Source organism: Pleurodeles waltl, chromosome 10 (assembly GCF_031143425.1).
Source record: "Pleurodeles waltl isolate 20211129_DDA chromosome 10, aPleWal1.hap1.20221129, whole genome shotgun sequence".
NCBI classification, from domain to species: domain Eukaryota; kingdom Metazoa; phylum Chordata; class Amphibia; order Caudata; family Salamandridae; genus Pleurodeles; species Pleurodeles waltl.
The window spans coordinates 165,710,457-165,730,336 of NC_090449.1; positions in this window are offsets into that span (position 1 = coordinate 165,710,457).

Genomic DNA, 19,880 nt, shown 5'->3' on the forward strand with positions numbered 1-19,880 from the left:
TGCTCCCACCTCAGAAAAAACAAAATACCTCACGGTTCCTGCATGCTGTACCCAAGGTGTGCATGTGAGAATGGAGCCATTGAGGCAGCCAGGAGTTGATTCCCTAGCCGGCTCCTGCTGTCCTACCTTCACACCGGGTGCCCGTTAGGAATGGGCTTCTGGGTTTAAGGCAAAAAGAAGATATTGCTTGGAGGCCATAGTAATAGCTGGAGAACCCACTCATAACACATGCATGTTTCCCTCCAGGAGCACGTCATAATTACCCGTGAGGGGCCTATTTTAAAATGTATAACCCTTTTGGTGCCCTAAGGATGGCAGGGGAACATCTAACATTCATCTAATGCATTGTGGGAGGCCGCAGGAGTTGCAACAGTAGCCCCAAATTGATATTTATAAAATCTTGCTCTGTCTCTGGGTGCATAATAAACATGACCCCAGGAGAGGCTGTTAATGAAAATTAAGTATTCCTAGAGCTGAGATTTGCTCATGGTATCTGGTGCGTATGGATCCCTTGTGGTAGGGAGGGGAGTGTGGCTACATTTTATGTGGAATGATGATGGCAAACTCAAGAGTCTAATAAACTCCTAATATTGTTTTGAATGCACAGATTTATTGACAACTGTGTTGATGAATAACGCAATTCTTATTTATAATAAATGTCCGTCAGCATATTAAATTCACTGTTGTTAATGGCGAATCTTAAAATGTGATTATTGTCTTTAGGAATGTGAAGATCCCTTGACAAAGCCAATAGGTTTGCCTTATATACTGATGTGGTGTCCCCTGGCAAAGCCTATAGGTCTGATTCATGTAAATTGACACTCCTTCTATGGTGACATTTCATCAGGTATGGTGGGGGAGGATTATGATTTTGACCCACTTGCTGTCAAATGTGATTCAGGAATGTCACAAAAATATATATACACACATTTGACAGATATTAATTACATATATTACCTACTGGTGGTGGCCAGTAAATAGTTAAAACACATTTTTGTGACTTGTCTATATCTTTGGCATTGTTTAACATAATGTTCTCAATAAATTGTGCTCAAGTGAGCCACTGATGGCCCTGGGGACTGCCATGCCCCCAGGGCCCGCTCCTGATATGTGCAGGGGTGCCCACCCCTGGGGCCATAGCGGTTTGATTTTGCTTGGTGAGAGCTCACAGCTCCCACCAAGCAAAAGCAAACAAAGTCTGGTTTCTGACAGTGAGAGCTGTCAAACAGCTCCTGCTGTTAGAAAGAGGAGTATTTATCCATCTTTACTGCGTGCAAGTATGTGTGTATGGAAGACAGATGAAAACATTGCTCCTGCAAGCAGGGAGCTGCTATTAAAAGAAGCTCCCTGCTTGGGGGAGTAATGCTGGCTCCCACAGGATGAGGAAGTTGGCTAGGACTACAGGGTGCCTGAGGCTCCCTGTGGTCTGGTCACTCTCTTTCTCTCTCTCTTTCATCCCATCATGGGATGGAAGAGAGAGAGAGAGTCATTGAAATGGTTTCTCCATGCAATTACTTTGCATAATGCATACTGGTTAAGGTCATAGACTCTCATAGTGAAAGTTGGGTGTTCTAAAGTATATAATTCACCTAAGGCTAAAAAACTATTGCTCTCCCTCTCAATTTCTTTCTTGCTCTCTCACTTTCTCTTTTTCAATCTCTTACTCCCACTCACACACCCACTCAGACCCTAACACACCCAATCACAGACCCACTCAGACACTCATGCACCTACTCACAGCCCCACTCATACTCTCCCACTCCCACTCACAGAACCACTGAAACCCTCAGGCACCCACTCAAAGACCCACCCAGACATTGACACACCCACTAAGACAATGGTACACACACTCTCACACCCAAACACTCATGCAACTACTCGTAGACCCACCCACTGTCTTTCTCCAACTCACACACCCACTCACACCCTTACCCACTCACAGACCCAATCACCTATCTCTTCACAGACCCACTCAGACCCTCGTGCACCCACTCAAAGCCTCACACAGCCATTCACAGACCCACTCAGACACTCACGCACCTATATATATATATATATATGTATATATATATATATATATATATATTTATATATAAACAATTTATTCAGTGCTGTTTTTGTGTGGTGCCAGCGGATGGAGATTATTCACCCACAGCATCTTCTCTGAGTAGGTCTTGGGCTTTGCTTCCATCACAGAATTAAGTTCTACAATGGGGTACTTGGTTCCAAGAAAAGAGACAATTATGAACCCATTACTTGCACAGGTCTCACATCGGGCACAACTGAAAAACAACTTCTTGCAACCACTTATAACTATCAACTGGAGGAAGTGAGGATGTGAAATCCCTTGGTTTCTAGCTATCAGGTAAAGGAGCGCAGGCTGTGAATGTATCAACTTCTAGCAAGCACCAGCATTCAACAGGAATAAAGCTGTAAAAGTGATTGCACCCGAACAGCCCTCCACAGGAACTGAGGCTGTGAAATGTGTCAACATCTGACTGGCACGCTGCAATAAACAAGGCTGTCCAATCAATCGGCTTCGGGATACTGGGCTGCAGGAGCCGATCCTATGAAATTAACATCTGAACAATGCCCTGCAGGAACAGTTGCCAGGAAGGCATCAAAAGCTACTCATCTCTCTAAAGAAAACAAAACTAACAGTGAACAGAGCTTGGGTAGCTAGCTCCTTGCTGAAGATAATTTGCTGTTTCATCTGGTCAATGTTATGAAGTGCTATATAAATGAAACTACAATACAGTACAATACTCTGATATTATTTACTTTTAAGTAGCATCCTGCAAGAACTCGGGCTGTAAGATTAACCCCCAAGCTACATCCTGCAGGAAAGAAGCGTGTGAAATGTAGCAACTTCTGTGAAGAACTTTGTTCGACTGACCCTATGGACAGAATAGTTCCTTAGAGATTCACTGATAAAGAACTACCACGCGCATGACCAAGAGGAAAGCTCAGCTGCAGTTCCTCTTAAGGGCGGAAGGGCATTGATTTACACGTTCATAATACTTTCATCTACCACCTACCCTGGAAATGAATATATAATCCATAACTGTGAATTCTAAATGTTGGTGTAATTAAAACTCACTTTTGTTGGGGCTTCATACAGAGGAAGGGTTAGGCTGCAATTGCTTGTACTGGAAATCCCATCACAAAGAGAAGGGATGTGGCTCTTGCCATGGAGAGTTGCAGCTCTCTGTATTTAAGTGGTCATGACAGATGGACTGGTTTCTGGAATCGATCAACCTAACATGAATATTTCAGGCTACTCAGTTCAAAATGTGCTCTGCTTAGAAGGAAGGGGTTGGGTCAGCTAACGCAGCCCTCCGTTTTTTCAATTGGATAGTGTTGCCTTGTTCATCCAATCCTGGCAAAGCTCTCATGCTATTTATTTTAATCAATATCATAAAACCTGCATAGACATTGGCTCTTTGGCACAAAGGAACCTCCAAGCTGGCACAGAAGAGCCAGGCAGAGCAGGGGCAAGAAGAGCGCACAGCGTGCCAAATTATGGTGCAGCTTGTTTTTAAAGTGCACAATGATTGGCCATATTTTTAGTTGTATTATCCTCTTCAGGGCTTCCTTCAGACAATGTATGGGAAGATAGGGACGACAGAAGTCTGTGATGACATCAGACCTATATGTGAGCCTGTTATCCCAAAAACATGTGCAGGCTTTTATTGCTTTTCTTCTAATAGTTCTACAACGTGTCACACTGCAGACAAGTAAGGTGCCTGTGGTTGATCCATCAAACAGCTGCACAGTGGTGTTATTTTCTCAGATTAAATAGTGAAGATCTGAGATGAGTGTGCACGCTGCAAATAATTAAACACGAGCTGAGTCGAACTGTTCTTTAAGAAATAAAAAGCAGACAGCATGTGAAACAGACACTGTGAGAAATGGCTTCTCAGCATGTCCACCTATTTCAACAATTGTTTCATGGAAAATGAATCTATTATACTGCAATCTGATTTAGAATTGGGCATGTTATGGAGAGAGTGAGCAGAAATAATCTGCAACACCAATTGCAAAATGTTTAGCGATGGCCTGTTTCAGGATTTCCATCTTTACCTGAGATGTTTGGTGCCAAGAGAAAGATAAAAAAGAGCACAATATTGGAGGAAACAAGATGATATAAAGTGTTTATTTCATTTTAGAAGGAGACCCTTTCTGCATTTCAGTCTAGGGGTTTGGGCATTTTAATTCATAAGCATGTGGCGATATTTTTCTGGTTACAGCTAACATTATTCCACGTGATTAAGATTTGGAACGCACTGATTTTTTTATAAGTATGAGCTTTAGGTGTAGTACAGTACGGACAACCTCCTCTCAGAAGGCTTGTAACACTAATGTGCCATAATGGGCAGTCACAATAATTTAATTTGATAGTGCCAGCCAACAGTCACCATGGGGTGGGGCACACAACTACAATTCACTCTAACATCTGTAGTTAACACTAATTATAAACAAAAAAACTAATTTAAAATAACATTGGTAGTTGCATAGCAGAACCCTGAAATTCAAAGAAACAATAAAATGTTACCTTGCTACTTGGGCGTATAGAGCCTTTGCATGTATTTTCCCGCCTGATCCATGCAAAGATCATGCCCTTTTTATTTTAGTTCGTATGAAGCACCCCTGCTTAGAAACCATGATTGAGTTAGTTATCCATCATTTATTTAAGTTGTTTAATACAGCAATTACAATTTGCCTTCTTGCCCCTTCAGAATCATGTTTTGGGATTATGTTGATTTAAAGCCAATCTGCATACATTTACCTGCCTAGTGACTGTGGAGACAGAGGGGGTTATTCCAACTTTGGAGGAGGTGTTAATCCATCCTAAAAGTGACGGTAAAGTGACGGATATACCACCAGCCGTATTACGAGTCCATTATATCCTATGGAACTCGTAATACGGCTGGTGGTATATCCGTCACTTTTAGGACGGATTAATACCTCCTCAAAAGTTGGAATAACCCCCAGAGTCCTTTAACCTGAAACCCCTTGGGTCAATTGGGATCTCTCTCTTTGCTCTCTCGGTGACAGCCAAAGGTGGCTTTTATTCCCCACCACTTTCAAAAGTCACCAGTCGCCACTGGGGAAGATCCTTGTACCACTAAAGATGAAAAATATTATTATCTGAACTGACCCCTCAATGAAATGGCAGAGTTAAGGAGTTCAGCCCTGGTGGAGCTCCCTGTAGAAAACAAAGCTATTAAAAAGGGCTCAGCAACTGATCATGTCCAAGTAAGTCAAGAAGGGCCGGACTCATCCAGGATTTTCAAGGATGACTAGAGAACCCATAAATAGGTTCATTAATTTCCTTTTCAGTTTTACACTTGTAGAGCACGTGGCTACCCCTAGGCGTTCCAGCAATAGTAAGCAACTAGCTGACAAAGATGTTAGTTTTGAACTTAGCGCTGGATGCCTACGGGTAGCCATGAGCTCTACAAGTGCAAACATTAAAATGAAATGAATGTATCTGGTTCATTCGATTTTGAACTTCAATTTAAACCACTCTGTATGGATTATCGTAATGCTTATTCTGAAATTCTGGCCTGCGTTGGGTTCCTGTTCCCTATAAAAAACTATTGAATCACATCAACATTTGGGGCCTGATTTAACGTTTGGTGGATGGGTTACTCCGTAGGCTATTATGGGATTGTAATACAGCAGATGGGATATCTGTCATGTTTGTGACGAAGTAACCCCCTCCACCACACTCTAAATCAGGCCCTTACTTAGCTTCCTGCACACTGCAGCACCTGTCAAAGGAAGGAACACGTTGACAGGTTCATGAGGAACTGCAGCTCTGAGGATGACCAAAACTTGGATAGTTGACTCCGAGAATTGGAGCTGTGAAAGATGACAAAACTCGAACAGACCTATGTATCCCTCCTTAGGAGTTGCCTGGAGCTGTATCCCTTGAGGAATACCATTTCTGGAAATTACAAATTTTCAAGTGCCTCTCGTCCTGGAATTTTAAGGCCACACGCTCTGAACCTGATAATCCTTGGCCTAGAGACACCATATAAGGAGCCTTGTGCAGAGTAGCATGGTGGTGGGCAGCTGCTTCACCTAGCCCCCAACTGCACAGTAGAATGGAAAAGCATTAAAGCTGCTCTGCCCCTGCTACCCCACAGACTCTCACTCTCCGCATCATGAGCGAGAGAAACACTCCCCTTTAGATTTACCACCTGCTCCAAGCTGGTGCATGGGAGCGCTATTTCCCCTCATGAAAAGGTAAAACACCTAGAATTAGACCCATTATTCCAGGGTTCATGTGTTAATCACCATTCTGTAGTAAATAACTTTAAAACCTCCAAAATAAATGTTGGGATACCAGCCAGAATCACAAATTCTGGTCGAAAGACATCCCTGCACATAAATATTTGAGGTACATGTAATGAACGCCTATGTGGGAGCTGATGCGATGAAAATCATCTGCACCTGTCAGCTCCCTGCAGGAAGTGGGCAAGTGAATGACTGCACCACACAAGCAACTTTGTGCTAGAGGGGACACTATGATAACGTGTGCCAACAAATTGGACAAGTCAGTGCATTAACCACTTCTGCTGATTGGATTCACTCCTGACAGGTTCCTACAGGAATTGGAACACTAAAACGTCTGAGCAAAGGGACAAATCCCTGCAGGGAAGGAGAAAGTGAAAAGCATAAACAGCTGGATTGCTTCTTGCAGATAATTAAGCCAAACAGCGCCAGCTTTCTACAGGATAAATGCAGCATCTAATAGACAACTCTTTGCAAGTGCTGAGATTGCACATGGAGTTATCCTTTTGGGAGATGATAATGCTAAATCTACCAAAGAAAAACATCAACATCTGTAAAGGTACTTCCTTCCAGCAACAGAAACTGTTAAGTTATTAAAACATTGATAGCTCCCTGCAGACAGCCTTTGGCATCCTTTTATGGTTGCCTTTCTCCAGGAATAGAGGATGTGAACTGAATCAACTTCCTAACACATTGCTGCAATAGCATAGGTTATCATATACACCAGAATCTTAAGACTTCCCTGCAGAAACTGAGAGATGCATAAAGACATCAGAACCTGACCAGCTCATGCAGGGACTGAGAATGCTGAAAGGTAACAGCACCAGTGCAGCTTCTTGTGGCAACAGCATGTATTATATTGTATGGAACTGCATTTTTACAGCACATACTACATTGAAGCACGTAGACATGAGCTGCCCAGTTTATGGGTCCATTCCTGACAAATGGTTTGCATTCTAGAGACTAAGACTTCACTGGCCCACTGTTTACTGCTGTTTACTGTGAAAAACCTTTAAGAAAAAAACAAATTGCTTTGTCTTTATTTAAACTGATTCTGCAAGTTCCTATTTACACCCATGGCATCCATTTCATTTGCCTGTGCCTGGACTGGAAGAAACCCCCAAGTGGGTCTTTCACACCTCAGCAGCAATCAAAGATGGAATTAAGGAGTATATTTAAAAGGCTCTAGAGCCACCTTGCAGCACATTAGCGTAATTTATTTTTACGCTAATGTGGCCCAAAAAGGCCAAAATCCTTGTGCCATATTTACAATGTGGCGCAATGCATGGATTGACCACTTTGTAACCCTTTGCGCTACATTATGCAATGGTGGCGTTCCCCCATTAGGAGGGGTCAAACAAATGGTGCAAGGAAATCGAAGCGATTTCCTTGCGTCATTTTTTCGTCACTTTTAACGCCTGCTCAGAGCAGGTGTTAAAAGGGGGCTTCCATTATGTATAATGTCCCCTATGTACTCTGCAGGAGTAGTGCCAAGATTTTGGCACTACTCCTTCAGAGTACATCAATAGCTCAATAAAAATGACACTATTGCCCTCTACTCTGCGCCATGGCGCGCCGTATCTTAGATACGGCACACACATGGTGGCAGTAGGGAGGTGCTAAGGAGCGTAAGGAAAGTGGCGCTGTACTAGGTGCAGCACCACTTTTTTTTAAATATGCCCCTATATGTGTCATTTCTGTGCAAAATGAATCTTAAGACAACTTTTTTAAAAAATTGTTCGGAGGCCGTGTCAGAGAGAGTTAATTTCCACACTACCTCCATGATGATGCCTTCATTCTATTTCCTTTATATTGTTGCTGTTGTGATACATTTAATGTGGCGCTTTAATCAGTATGCACAACAATAACAAGGAATGCTACTGCCCTCGTGATTTTCTTAAATATGCCCCTAAATGTGTAATTTCTGTGCAACATGAATATTAAGACAACTTTAAAAAAAAACTTGTTAGGAGGCCGAGTCAGAGAGAGTTAATTTTCACACTACCTCCATGATGATGCCATCAATCTATTTCCTTTATATTGTTGCTGGTGTGATACATTTAATGTGGCGCATTAATCAGCATGCACAACAATAACAAGGAATGCTACTGCATGATTACATGTTTCCTTGTTATGAATTAACCAAGCAGTGATACATCTGTGATAAATAACCAGAGGAGCATGGCACATCAGCAAGAGAGCAAAAGTCTGCCTGTAGGCAGATTATGGGACAGTACCATCAATCATGCCATCATTCATGCAGCGCTGCACACATTCTGACTATGGTTATTTTTCAATAAAGCATGAACCTGGACACAATCTATTCGTCAACAGTACATAGAAGGTGCATCTGCAGGTAACAACAATGAAAAAACTCAGCCTCAATTGTGATTCCGTCCGTTGACTTCTAAGGAACTTCGAATGTCTTTAACTTCATTAGCTTGGATCAGAACTACGATTTTAGCGAGATTCAATAGTATCACTTATCTAAGTATATATTCAGTGGATCTACTGTGTACATGCTTTGTTTTTACATTTCTTTTAATGTAGCGCGAACCCATCCCAGGGGCATCCAAGCCCTTTGCATGAACACCTGTTACAATTACACAAGGACACGTTATTTGTTTGAGGCACGGGGAGCTGAAGTGATTGGCACAGAATCGCAGGATGTTGAGCCGATGCCGGGACTCATTGCTGTAGGCAACCATAACTCCAGCTTAGTGTGCAGTGAGCTAATGTTGATTCAGAATAACCCATGGAAAGGAAAACCAAAAGAAGAAGAAAATGTGTGCACTTAGTTGTAATAAACTACCCAGTCAGTTCCACAAATATCACATGCAAACAAAGTAACAGCAAAACCTGTAACATTCTAATGCTCGTTAAAGGACCACCGCACACATAATAGCAGTGCATTCACAGTGATTTCTGACACCACGTCAGCTTTAAACATTAAAGTAAAAATACTCAGAAAAATAATTAAACTGCTGCAGAGGCGTTCCTTCTTGTATTTATTACAATCATACAACGAGAAATTTGCGAACAATTATAAAACACGCTCGACAATCCAAACAACCCGTATTAGCACTGTGCATAGCTCACTAGCACAAAGGACCCACACATAGTTTGTAAGCCACACTTAATATTCAAGCAAGGCACCCTTACCAGTGCAAAAACCTTTCCACACATAGGTGGTCATTATGACATTGGCGGTGACTGTTAAAATGGCAGTAATACCGCCAACAGGCTGGAGGTAATTACTGCCAAATAAAGACCATGGAGGGGATAACTCCCATAGACAGCCAATGTTCCACACCATCTGCAAGGGCGTTAACATGAGGCACCATAGCGGTAGCCAGCAACAGCCAGGTGGAAGACAAGATACCAACCACCATATTATGACACTGCACACCGCCACGATTTCAGGGGCGGTACCAACGCCCTCAAAAGCCTGGTGGAAACACATCACAGAAGACCAAAGACTCACCAACAGAGACACATAGAAAATTAACACCGCCATGGAACCAGAACTTCAAGTCTTCCCGATGCTCTTCTATGCCATGCACCATCTTGAACACCAATGCCGATGAAGACGACGACAGTGAGTACAGCCGCCTAGCACAGAAGAGAGGGAGGGAGGAAAAGGAGAGTGACACACACACGCACAACACACACCATTCACACAACCAGCTGCAGAGGAAAAAAAATGTCACAGGACACATGACATATTAATGCAAGGACAACAGGTCGGCAGCACTGAAATTGTAATTGCAAGGCAACAGCCACCACATGAACCAATTTTAGAACAAAGATACATGAACAAATGTCCAGAAAGGACAAATGCCCAGTCCAAAGTACATAAGGCCCACATGGCCACAGGGCACAGTCCAAGCCCCAAATTGATCCTGACTAACTCTGCAGAAAACTGTGCAGGGGCAACATCTCGGAAGTGGACAGGCACCGCAGGGGGAAGGGGGGACGGGGGCAACTCAGCTGAAGTCGGTAACTTGCCAACTGCTTCTGGAGGGGGCTCCATGCCCATTTCCCAATGCTGGGAAGTGCAAGGTCACAGTCTCTGTGGTGGGGGACATTCCCACAGCTTCTGGAGGGGGCTCCATGCCCATTTCCCAATGCTGGGGAGTGCAAGGTCACAGTGTCTGAGGTGGGGAACATTCCCACTGCTTCTGGAGGGGGATCCATGCCCATTTCGCAATGCTGGAGAGTGCAAGGTCACAATCTCTGAGGTGGGGAACTTGCCCACTGCTTCTGGAGGGGGCTCCTAGTACAACAGTCCCTGGAGGGTGGCCTACATGCCCTCTGGTGGAGGTGAGGCCAGCATTGTCTCTGCTGGGGGAGGTGTCTCCTGGGCAGCCTCTGCTAGAGGTGAGGGCTACAGTGTCTCTGCTGGGGGAGGTGTCTCCTGGGCAGCCTCTGCTGGAGGTGAGGGCACCATTGTCTCTGCCGAAGGTGAGGGTTTCTTGCCTTTCATTGGAGGTTGAGTGGGAACTTCTTCTGTCATCGGTGGTTGAGTGGGAACCTCTTCGGTCATTGGTGGTTGAGTGGGACCTGGTGCTGTCATTGGTGGTTGAGTGGGAACCTTTTCTGTCATTGGTGGTAGAGTGGGACCCGCTGCTGTAATTGGTGGTTGAGTGGGAACCTTTTCTGTCATTGGTGGTCGAGTGGGAACCTCTTCTGACATTGGTGGTTGAGTGGGAACCTTACCCCTCCTGGCTAGTGGAGTGTGATCCTTCCCTTTCCTGGCTGGTGGAGTGGTATCCTTCCCTTTCCTGGCTGGTGGAGTGGGATCCTTCCCTTTCCTGGCTGGTGGAGTGGGATCCTTCCCTCTCCTGGCTGGAGGAGTGGGATCCTTCACTGTCTTGCCTCCACGACTAGGAGGTGCCTCCACTGTCCCTGTGGACTGTTTGGCTGAGGAGCTGGGCTGGGTCATTGGGACCCTGCTCTTACAGGCAGGACGGGGAGGGAGGGGGAGGGAAGAGGTCGAATTGGGCAAGGCAAAGCTTCTTAGGAACGGTGAGGTGAGATGAGGGATGGGAGTGGAGGTTGAAGGAGTGGTTGTTGGATGAGTATGTCTGCTGGACTTGGGTGCAGGTGCATGGGCAGTGTGCTGATGTGAGGTGGATAGCTGTTGGGTGTCCAAGTGCCTGTGTTTGTGTCCTCTGGTGGGACAGACAGGGTAGGAGAGGACACAGGGGATGGATGTTGTGGAGGTGTCTGCTAGTGAGGTGTGCGTGCTGCTTGGTGTGGTGATGCTGGTGGTGAATGTTAAAGCAGTGCATGCAGGTCTGAGTGTGGATGTGACGGTGAGGAAGGTGGAGGAGGAGGAGGAGGGTGAGACAGTGGAGGCAGTGATGTGGATATGTGTGCAACTGTCTGTTGTTTGTGTGAGTGCTTGTGGACTGAAGTGTGGTGCCAGTGTTTGACTGTACCACTCTTGTGTGATGTCTTGTGTGCATGCTCGTCTGTATGTGTGCATGGGATGGGTTGGGGTTGAGGAGACTAGGACTGGGAGGTGGTAGTTGAAGGGGTGATGGTAGGAATGGCTGCCATCAGAGAGGAGGCCAGAGCCTGAATCGATCTCTATTTGGCCGCCAATCCACTGTGGATGCCCTCCAGGAATGCATTCCATTGCTGCGTCTGGGATGCCAGCCCCTGGATGGCATTCACAATGGTTGACTGCCCTACAGAGATGAATCTCGGGAGGTCAACAGCCTCCTCACTCAGAGCAGCAGGGCTCACTGGGGCAGGGCCTGAGGTGCCTGGGGCGAAGGAGATGCCCACCCTTCTGGGTAAGCGGGCACAGGCAACTCGCTGAGGGGCTACTGGGAGGGCGGTGCTGGTACAGGGATGGCAGCTGTACCTGCAGCGGGGGTGGTCACAGAGGTGTCCGCCACCACCACGGAGCTTCCATCAGAGGAGGAATCAGAGTCTGTGTTGTCACCTCCTGTCTCTGCTGTGGTGCTCCCCTCGCCCTCCATCCCACTGGTTCCCTTGGCATCGGTGGACTCTGCCTCCTGGGTCCTGTGAGATGCATCTCCCTCTGTTGCCGGTGCCCCCCCAGATGATGCTCATGTACTCATGGACAGGACGACAGAAGAAAAAATTGGGGAGAGGGAGAGAATGGGAGCACTGGGTCAATTACAGCACCAACACCACCATTGACATACACAGCACCAACACACACAGGGATCAGGATTGAGCACTATGCATTGCACTGGCATTGACTTGGCTAAAAGCGAAAGTTAAATGAGGGCCAAACACTGATAACTGCACACCTCCTGGGACCCACAAAGCCCTGACTGACATGGAATGCAAACAAGCTAGGTTACCTGCATTTGCCGTACACCTATTACCCTTGAGCTGGATCACGCTGCAATGTCTTTCCTGGCATTAATGGGCACCCACTAATTCTTACCCACCACCCGGATCCCATGCCACCTACCAATTATTGTAGTACTGCCCACTATACTCACCCCCTTGGGGCTGCTGTGATGTCCTGAAGGGCACATCCAGCTCTGGATAGCCCATCGCCAATATACGAGCCATCAGCAGTTTCAGGTTCTGACGAGCACCCCTTCCTCATTGGGAGGCCCTCCCCAGCGGAGCCTCTGCGGTCTTCCGTGCCTAGCGTCTCAGGCCCTCCCACCATTTCCTGCAGTGAGTGCTCCGCCTGCTGTAGACCCCCAGTGTCTACACGTCCTTGGCGATTGCACACCACAATCCATTCTTTTGATGGGTGCTGACATGCAGAGGTAATACAGACAGGAGGACAGCATTACACATGCAATCCAGCCTGTTACCCAAATTGCCCACATATCCCATTTCCAAATCCATTGGCAGACACATCGCCCAGCACACACCATGTACACTACCATCAGACATCCCCCCCACATATGACATGATGCTTGCACACACATCTCCATGCAACCCTCCCACATGCATTGTGCCCAAGGTGTACTCACCTGTTGGTCTGGAGGCCCATACAGCTGTCCATACTGGGGCAGTACCCCATCCACCAAGCGCTCCAACTCTATCGAAGTGAAAGCAGGGGCCCTTTACCCAGTCACACGGGCCATTGTAGGTTCCAGACACAGGTCACAGCAACACACGCAGTGCAGGTGCTGTCCTGTGGAAAGTCAAGAATCAAGTGAGGTTATAGACAGAAAATGGGGATCCCGACCACGGCGGTGTACACTGTCACCACTGCCGCTGATCCCTATTGGCCACTGTACTCCTTAGAGCCCCATATTAGCCATGGAGGAATTGCATGGTGGTGCAAGACCACCTTCTGCCATGACGCCCAATGTCGGTGGAGTTACCTCACTTCCACCTGTCCCTAGATACAGGACAGGCAGTCACCATTTCATGGTGGTGGACTACATACAGATGTTCCATAACTGCGTCATTGCCGAATGTTGTACCTACATTGCCATTCCCATTGTCCCATCATATTAATGCTGTATGCACACTCAGGTGGTGGTTCCATTGTTCAAATTGTGACAGCCTTCTCACTCTTGTGTCCCTTAGATACCTACCACTGCAGATGAATTGGAGGAGGAGACAAACCCTGTGTACAGACCCCTTGTGGACTTGGCTACTCTGGAGGACAGGCACATAATACTCACCTAAAGACTGGACAGGGGCACAATCACAGAGCTGTATGCACAATTGGAGCCTGACCTGATATCAGCTATCCGTCATCCCACTGGGATCCTCCCTCTCGTGCAGGTTCTATCAGTGCTCCATTTCCTGGCAACTGGTTCTTTCCAAGTGACAGTGGGCTTGGCAGCAGGAATGTCACAGCCAATGTTCTCAATTGTGATGGCAAGGGTATTGTCTGCCTTGGTGAAACACATGTGCAGCTACATTTCTTTCCCCCAGTTGGAAGATTTGGCCACTGTGAAAGCTGGATTCTATGCAATGGGACATAAACCCAATATTATTGAGGCAATTGACTGTACACATATTGCGTTTGTTCCCCCCCCCCCCGCCAGAATGAACAGGTGTTCAGGAATCAGAAGAATTTCCACTCCCTCAATGTGCAAATGGTGTGCCTGGCGGACCATTACATCTCCCACGCCACTGCCAAGTATCCTGGGTCAGTGCATGACGCCTTTATCCTGAGGAATAGCGGCATCCCAAATGTGATCGCCCAACTACAGAGGCACAGGGTGTGGCTAATAGGTGATCCAGAGTCCCTACCCACTATATGTCAGTGTATGCCTTCAAGTGTTATCCCCATGGCATGTGTAAGGCTGGATTTTGTCCCTCAATACTTGCAGGTGACTCAGGCTACCCAAACCTATTGTGGAGAATGCCAGGACAGGGGCTGAGAACCGTTATAATGATGCACATGGGCAAATCAGGAGAATAATCTAAAAGACTTTCGGCCTCCTGAAGGCCAGGTTCAGATGCCTGCATATGACAGGTGGATCCCTGTACTACTCACCCAAGAAGGTGTGCCAGATAGTAGTGGCATGCTGCATGTTGCACAACCTGGCCCTCAGACGACATGTGCCTTTTCTGCAGGAGGAGGGGACTGGAGATGACCCTGTGATAGCAGTGGACCCTGAGGACAGTGAGGATGAGGCTGAGGACAACAAAACATCAGTTATACATTAATACTGGTGAGACAGTGGAACTGACCATTACTCTGACTATTGATGTTTTCTGTGTGGCTGTAGCATGAAGGCATTCACTTATTTTGCATCTCAATTTACTGGTACCTATGGCTTGTCTTTTTACAGATGTTGGTGATATGACAACAGTGTCCTGATGTGTTTACTACAGACACCTACAGGTCATTATTTGTATGCTACCACAGTGTTCAGATCATTTGCACAAGAAGTCACTGTTCCCTTAAATGCACATTTTCAACACATAAAACGGTGTCACTCAAGTTGTGTTCAAGAGTGTTTATTGTAGTGCAAATAATTCACTGAAAAGTGCAATGGAATGGGGTGATGGTAGAGGAAAGTCCAGTGTATTGTTCCAGTCTGTTTGTAGCACAGGTCCAGTGTCCAAGGGGCCATAGGAAGGGGAGCAAAGGCAGTTCAAAGTGGACAAGGTGACTGGGTGGGACACAAGGGGGACAATCAGGAGAGTCTCATTTCCTGGCAGTAGTCTTGGTCTTGGCAAGTGTCTCTGGCTTCTGTCTGGGTCGCAGGGAATGTTTGCGGGTGGTTCGCATACTGGAGGGGGATCTGTGCTGGTGGCCTGTGGGTCCTGCGGCTGGGCCTCTTCCCCACTAGCTACAGCAGGAGGGGAGGGCTGGTCAATAGACTGGCTAATGGTAGGGGCCCACTGGTGTGCTGTTGATTCCCTCATGATGTTGGCCATGTCTTCCAGCACCCCTGCTATGAAGATCATGGTGGTGTTGAGAGCCTGCACGCCCTCCCTGATCTCCTGATGGTGTTCCTCCTGCAGTCGCTTGTTCTCCTGCATGTTGTTAAGGATCTGGCCCATCGTGTCCTGGGATTGTTGGTAGGCCCCCAGGATCTTGGTGAGTGCCTCCTGAAGAGTCGGTTCCCTGGGTCTGTCCTCCCCCGGCGCACAGCGGTTCCCCCAGTGACCCTGTTGCCCTGTGCCTGTGTCCCCTAAACGATGTGCCTACTGCCACTGTGGCCAGGTCGCTGATTGCCTTGGAGCGAGGTGTGGACTGGGGTCCCTGTACAGGTGGACACATTGCTGATTGACGTGTCCTGGGGACAGAGGTGTGGGATGATGGGTGGGTGCTGTGGTGTTGGATACTGATGGGGGAGACTCTGTGGTTGACTGGGAGTGGGCTGGGATGACCGACTAACAAGTGGTCCCTGATGGGCCAGGAGGTTCATCCAGATCCAAAAGTCCAGAGGTACTGTCCTCACTGGTGGGCATCTTCTGCTGGGGGACTGGTGTGTCGTGGCATGTCCTCTCTGCTGAGATTGGCTGGGGCACCTGTGGGGACTTACGTGATGTATTATGCTTCATGTCTATGACATATTGTACATCTCTAACTTCCTCTCTATCATTGCTGTTGCCCTGCCATCTTTGTTTGTGTATGGTGATGTATTGTGGAATTGTTAGTTCCCCTATGCAGTGCATGCTTTTGTGATGGGTGGCCATGCAGGGCTGGGAGGGCTGTCCATGCATTGGTATAGCATGCAGGGCCTGACATTGGGGTTAGTCATATGTGTAGGTGAAATGCGTGGGATGGAGTGGAGTGATGGGAGTGATGGTGAGGGTGTGAGATGGCATGCAGGGATGGGGGTGATAAGTAGTAAATGTTGACTCACCAGTGTCCAGTCCTCCAGCAACTCCAGTGAGTCCCTCAGGATGCAGGATAGAGAAGACTTGGTCCTCCCATACTGTGAGCTGTGGGGGAGGAGGTGGAGGTCCACCGCCAGTCCTCGGTATCGAGCTGGTGCCTTGCTGCCATGGAACGTACCTTCCCCTGTAGGTCGTTCGACCTCTTCGTGATGCCGTCCCTTATTCTTGGATGCTGTCCCACGACGTTCACCCTGACCACAATTCTCCGTCATAGCTTCATCTTCCTGGCAATGGATATTTACTGTACCTGTGCTCCAAACAGCTGTGGCTCTACCCTGACTATTTCCTCCACCATGACCCGCAACTCCTCATCTGTGAAACGAGGGATCCTTTGTGGGGACATGGGTGTTGTGTGGTGTATGTGGGTGTTGGGTACTGTGGTTGGGTGTGTGAAGTGGGGTATGTGACGGATGTATGCGTGTATGTGGTGTGTGTGTCTAGTTGTCACAGTGGTCTTGGTGTCAGTTTGGTGCCAATGATTTGTATTCATAAAGGGTTGTGGGTAATGGTTGTGTGTGTTGTATAGTGCTGTGGGTGGGTGGGTGTGGTGTGTGTATCAGTGTCAGGTGTGTGTTTTTGGTTTTGACCAATGTTGTGTAGTTTAGCATTTGGGTATCCATTTTGAGCGCACAGGTGTGTACCGACAATGGTTTACCACCATTGAATGTCTGCTGTGGTGATTCGTGTGTCATGATGTGGTAGTCATTGTTTTGTTGCCGTAACGGTATGGGTGTTTGTACCGCCACTTTAGCACTGACCTTTGGGCTGGCTGATTTGTGTATGTGGCTGTATTCTGTCGGGTTGGTGTGTGTGTGTCATAATTTGGCAAACGGATGTTTGCCTCCGTGGCAGTATGTTGGTAGCCGTCACCGCAGCGGTAAGTGGGATTTACCACCAATGTCACAATGAGAGCCATTGCTCTGAATTGCCCAAGATCACACAACTACTTTCACTGCTGCAGATTGATCTCTGGTCTCCTTGCCTGCTCCCTTCCTTCGTTCTTCTGAAACACACTTCTGTTTGTTTTTTCTGAGGAATGACTTTCAAGGGGAGGAGAGAGACTTGCTTGCTCTGTGGAAACCATTGCCTGGGTGAAGCCAAACTGCTCACCCCAATGCTGCCTACTTAATTAGTCCTACTGCTGCCAATCCAGCCACTACTCCTATGCTGTTTACATCAGGAGACAGCATGAGAACAGCACCAGGATTGGTTGGAGCGGACAAAGTCAGCAATCCCCCACTCCCTAACGTTGTGCTGACAGTAAAGGGCTCAAGTGCGCATTTCAGGTTGGTCATAGAAAGACACCTGTCCAACCCGACATGCACACTAACACTTCAGACCCAACTAGTCTACATGTGTGCTCTGCCTATAAAATGCCCTTCCCGCTCATGACTGGAAGACTAGGCATCTGCCTGTAAAGTGCACTCATCCAGCCCATGGCGGGAACGCAAACAACGCAGCTGGGAAAACAATCATTTAAATAAATGTTAACATTATAATTTAACATTTTTAATGAGCCAGGGGGCAACAATACAGAGGTGGGGTTGATGTCCTTACGCCTCCTTAGAGAAACTGCCACTGCATTTAGTACCATTATTTACATTTTGAGGATGCAAAAATTGTGCTAGATGCACCAAAACACGAACAGAGGCAGCCAGCAGCTGCTCACACTTGCTAAATTCATTTTTTCTTTGCACATGCAGTAGGATTTTGTGCCAAATTAATCATAATTATGGAAGCAGGCATAATCCCTTAATTTTGGGGATTTCACATTAAAAGATTAACTCAAAAGTTTCTAAATTACTCAGATTACTCCTGTGTAATTACAATCTCTCCCAGGCCTACATTTAGAGAAACGATGTCATGTTGTAGGAAGTTGGCTCTGTATGTGCTATTTCAAAGTAAGGAATAGCATGTACAGAGTCCAAGGGTTCCCCTTAGAGGTAAAATAGTGGTAAAAAGAGATAATACTAATGCTCTATTTTGTGGTAGTGTGGTCGAGCAGTAGGCTTATCCAAGGAGTAGTGTTAAGCATTTGTTGTACATACACATAGACAATAAATGAGGTACACACACTCAGAGACAAATCCAGCCAATAGGTTTTGTATAGAAAAATATCTTTTCTTAGTTTATTTTAAGAACCACAGGTTCAAATTTAACATGTAATATCTTGTTTGAAAGGTATTGCAGGTAAGTACATTAGGAACTTTGAATCATTTCAATTGCATGTATACTTTTCAAGTTATTCACAAATAGCTATTTTAAAAGTGGACACAGTGCAATTTTCACAGTTCCTGGGGGAGGTAAGTTTTTGTTAGTTTTACCAGGTAAGTAAGACACTTACAGGGTTCAGTTCTTGGTCCAAGGTAGCCCACCGTTGGGGGTTCAGAGCAACCCCAAAGTTACCACACCAGCAGCTCAGGGCCGGTCAGGTGCAGAGTTCAAAGTGGTGCCAAAAACGCATAGGCTTCAAGGGAGAGAAGGGGGTGCCCCGGTTCCAGTCTGCCAGCAGGTAAGTACCCGTGTCTTCGGAGGGCAGACCAGGGGGTTTTGTAGGGCACCGGGGGGGACACAAGCCCACACAGAAATTTCACCCTCAGCGGCGCGGTGGCGGCCGGGTGCAGTGTTTGAACAAGCGTCAATGAGAGATCAAGGGATCTCTTCAGCGCTGCAGGCAGGCAAGGGGGGGCTTCCTCGGGGAAACCTCCACTTGGGCAAGGGAGAGGGACTCCTGGGGGTCACTTCTGCAGTGAAAGTCCGGTCCTTCCGGTCCTGGGGGCTGCGGGTGCAGGGTCTTTTCCAGGCGTCGGGACTTAGGTTTCAGAGAGTCGCGGTCAGGGGAAGCCTCGGGATTCCCTCTGCAGGCAGCGCTGCGGGGGCTCAGGGGGGACAGGTTTTGGTACTCACAGTCGTAGAGTAGTCCGGGGGTCCTCCCTGAGGTGTTGGTTCTCCACCAGCCGAGTCGGGGTCGCCGGGTGCAGTGTTGCAAGTCTCACGCTTCTTGCGGGGAGATTGCAGGGTTCTTTAAAGCTGCTCCTTTGGATAAAGTTGCAGTCTTTTTGGAGCAGGTCCGCTGTCCTCAGGAGTTTCTTGTCGTCGTCGAAGCAGGGCAGTCCTCAGAGGATTCAGAGGTCGCTGGTCCCTTTGGAAGGCGTCGCTGGAGCAGAGTTCTTTGGAAGGCAGGAGACAGGCCGGTGAGTTTCTGCAGCCAAGGCAGTTGTTGTCTTCTGGTCTTCCTCTGCAGGGGTTTTCAG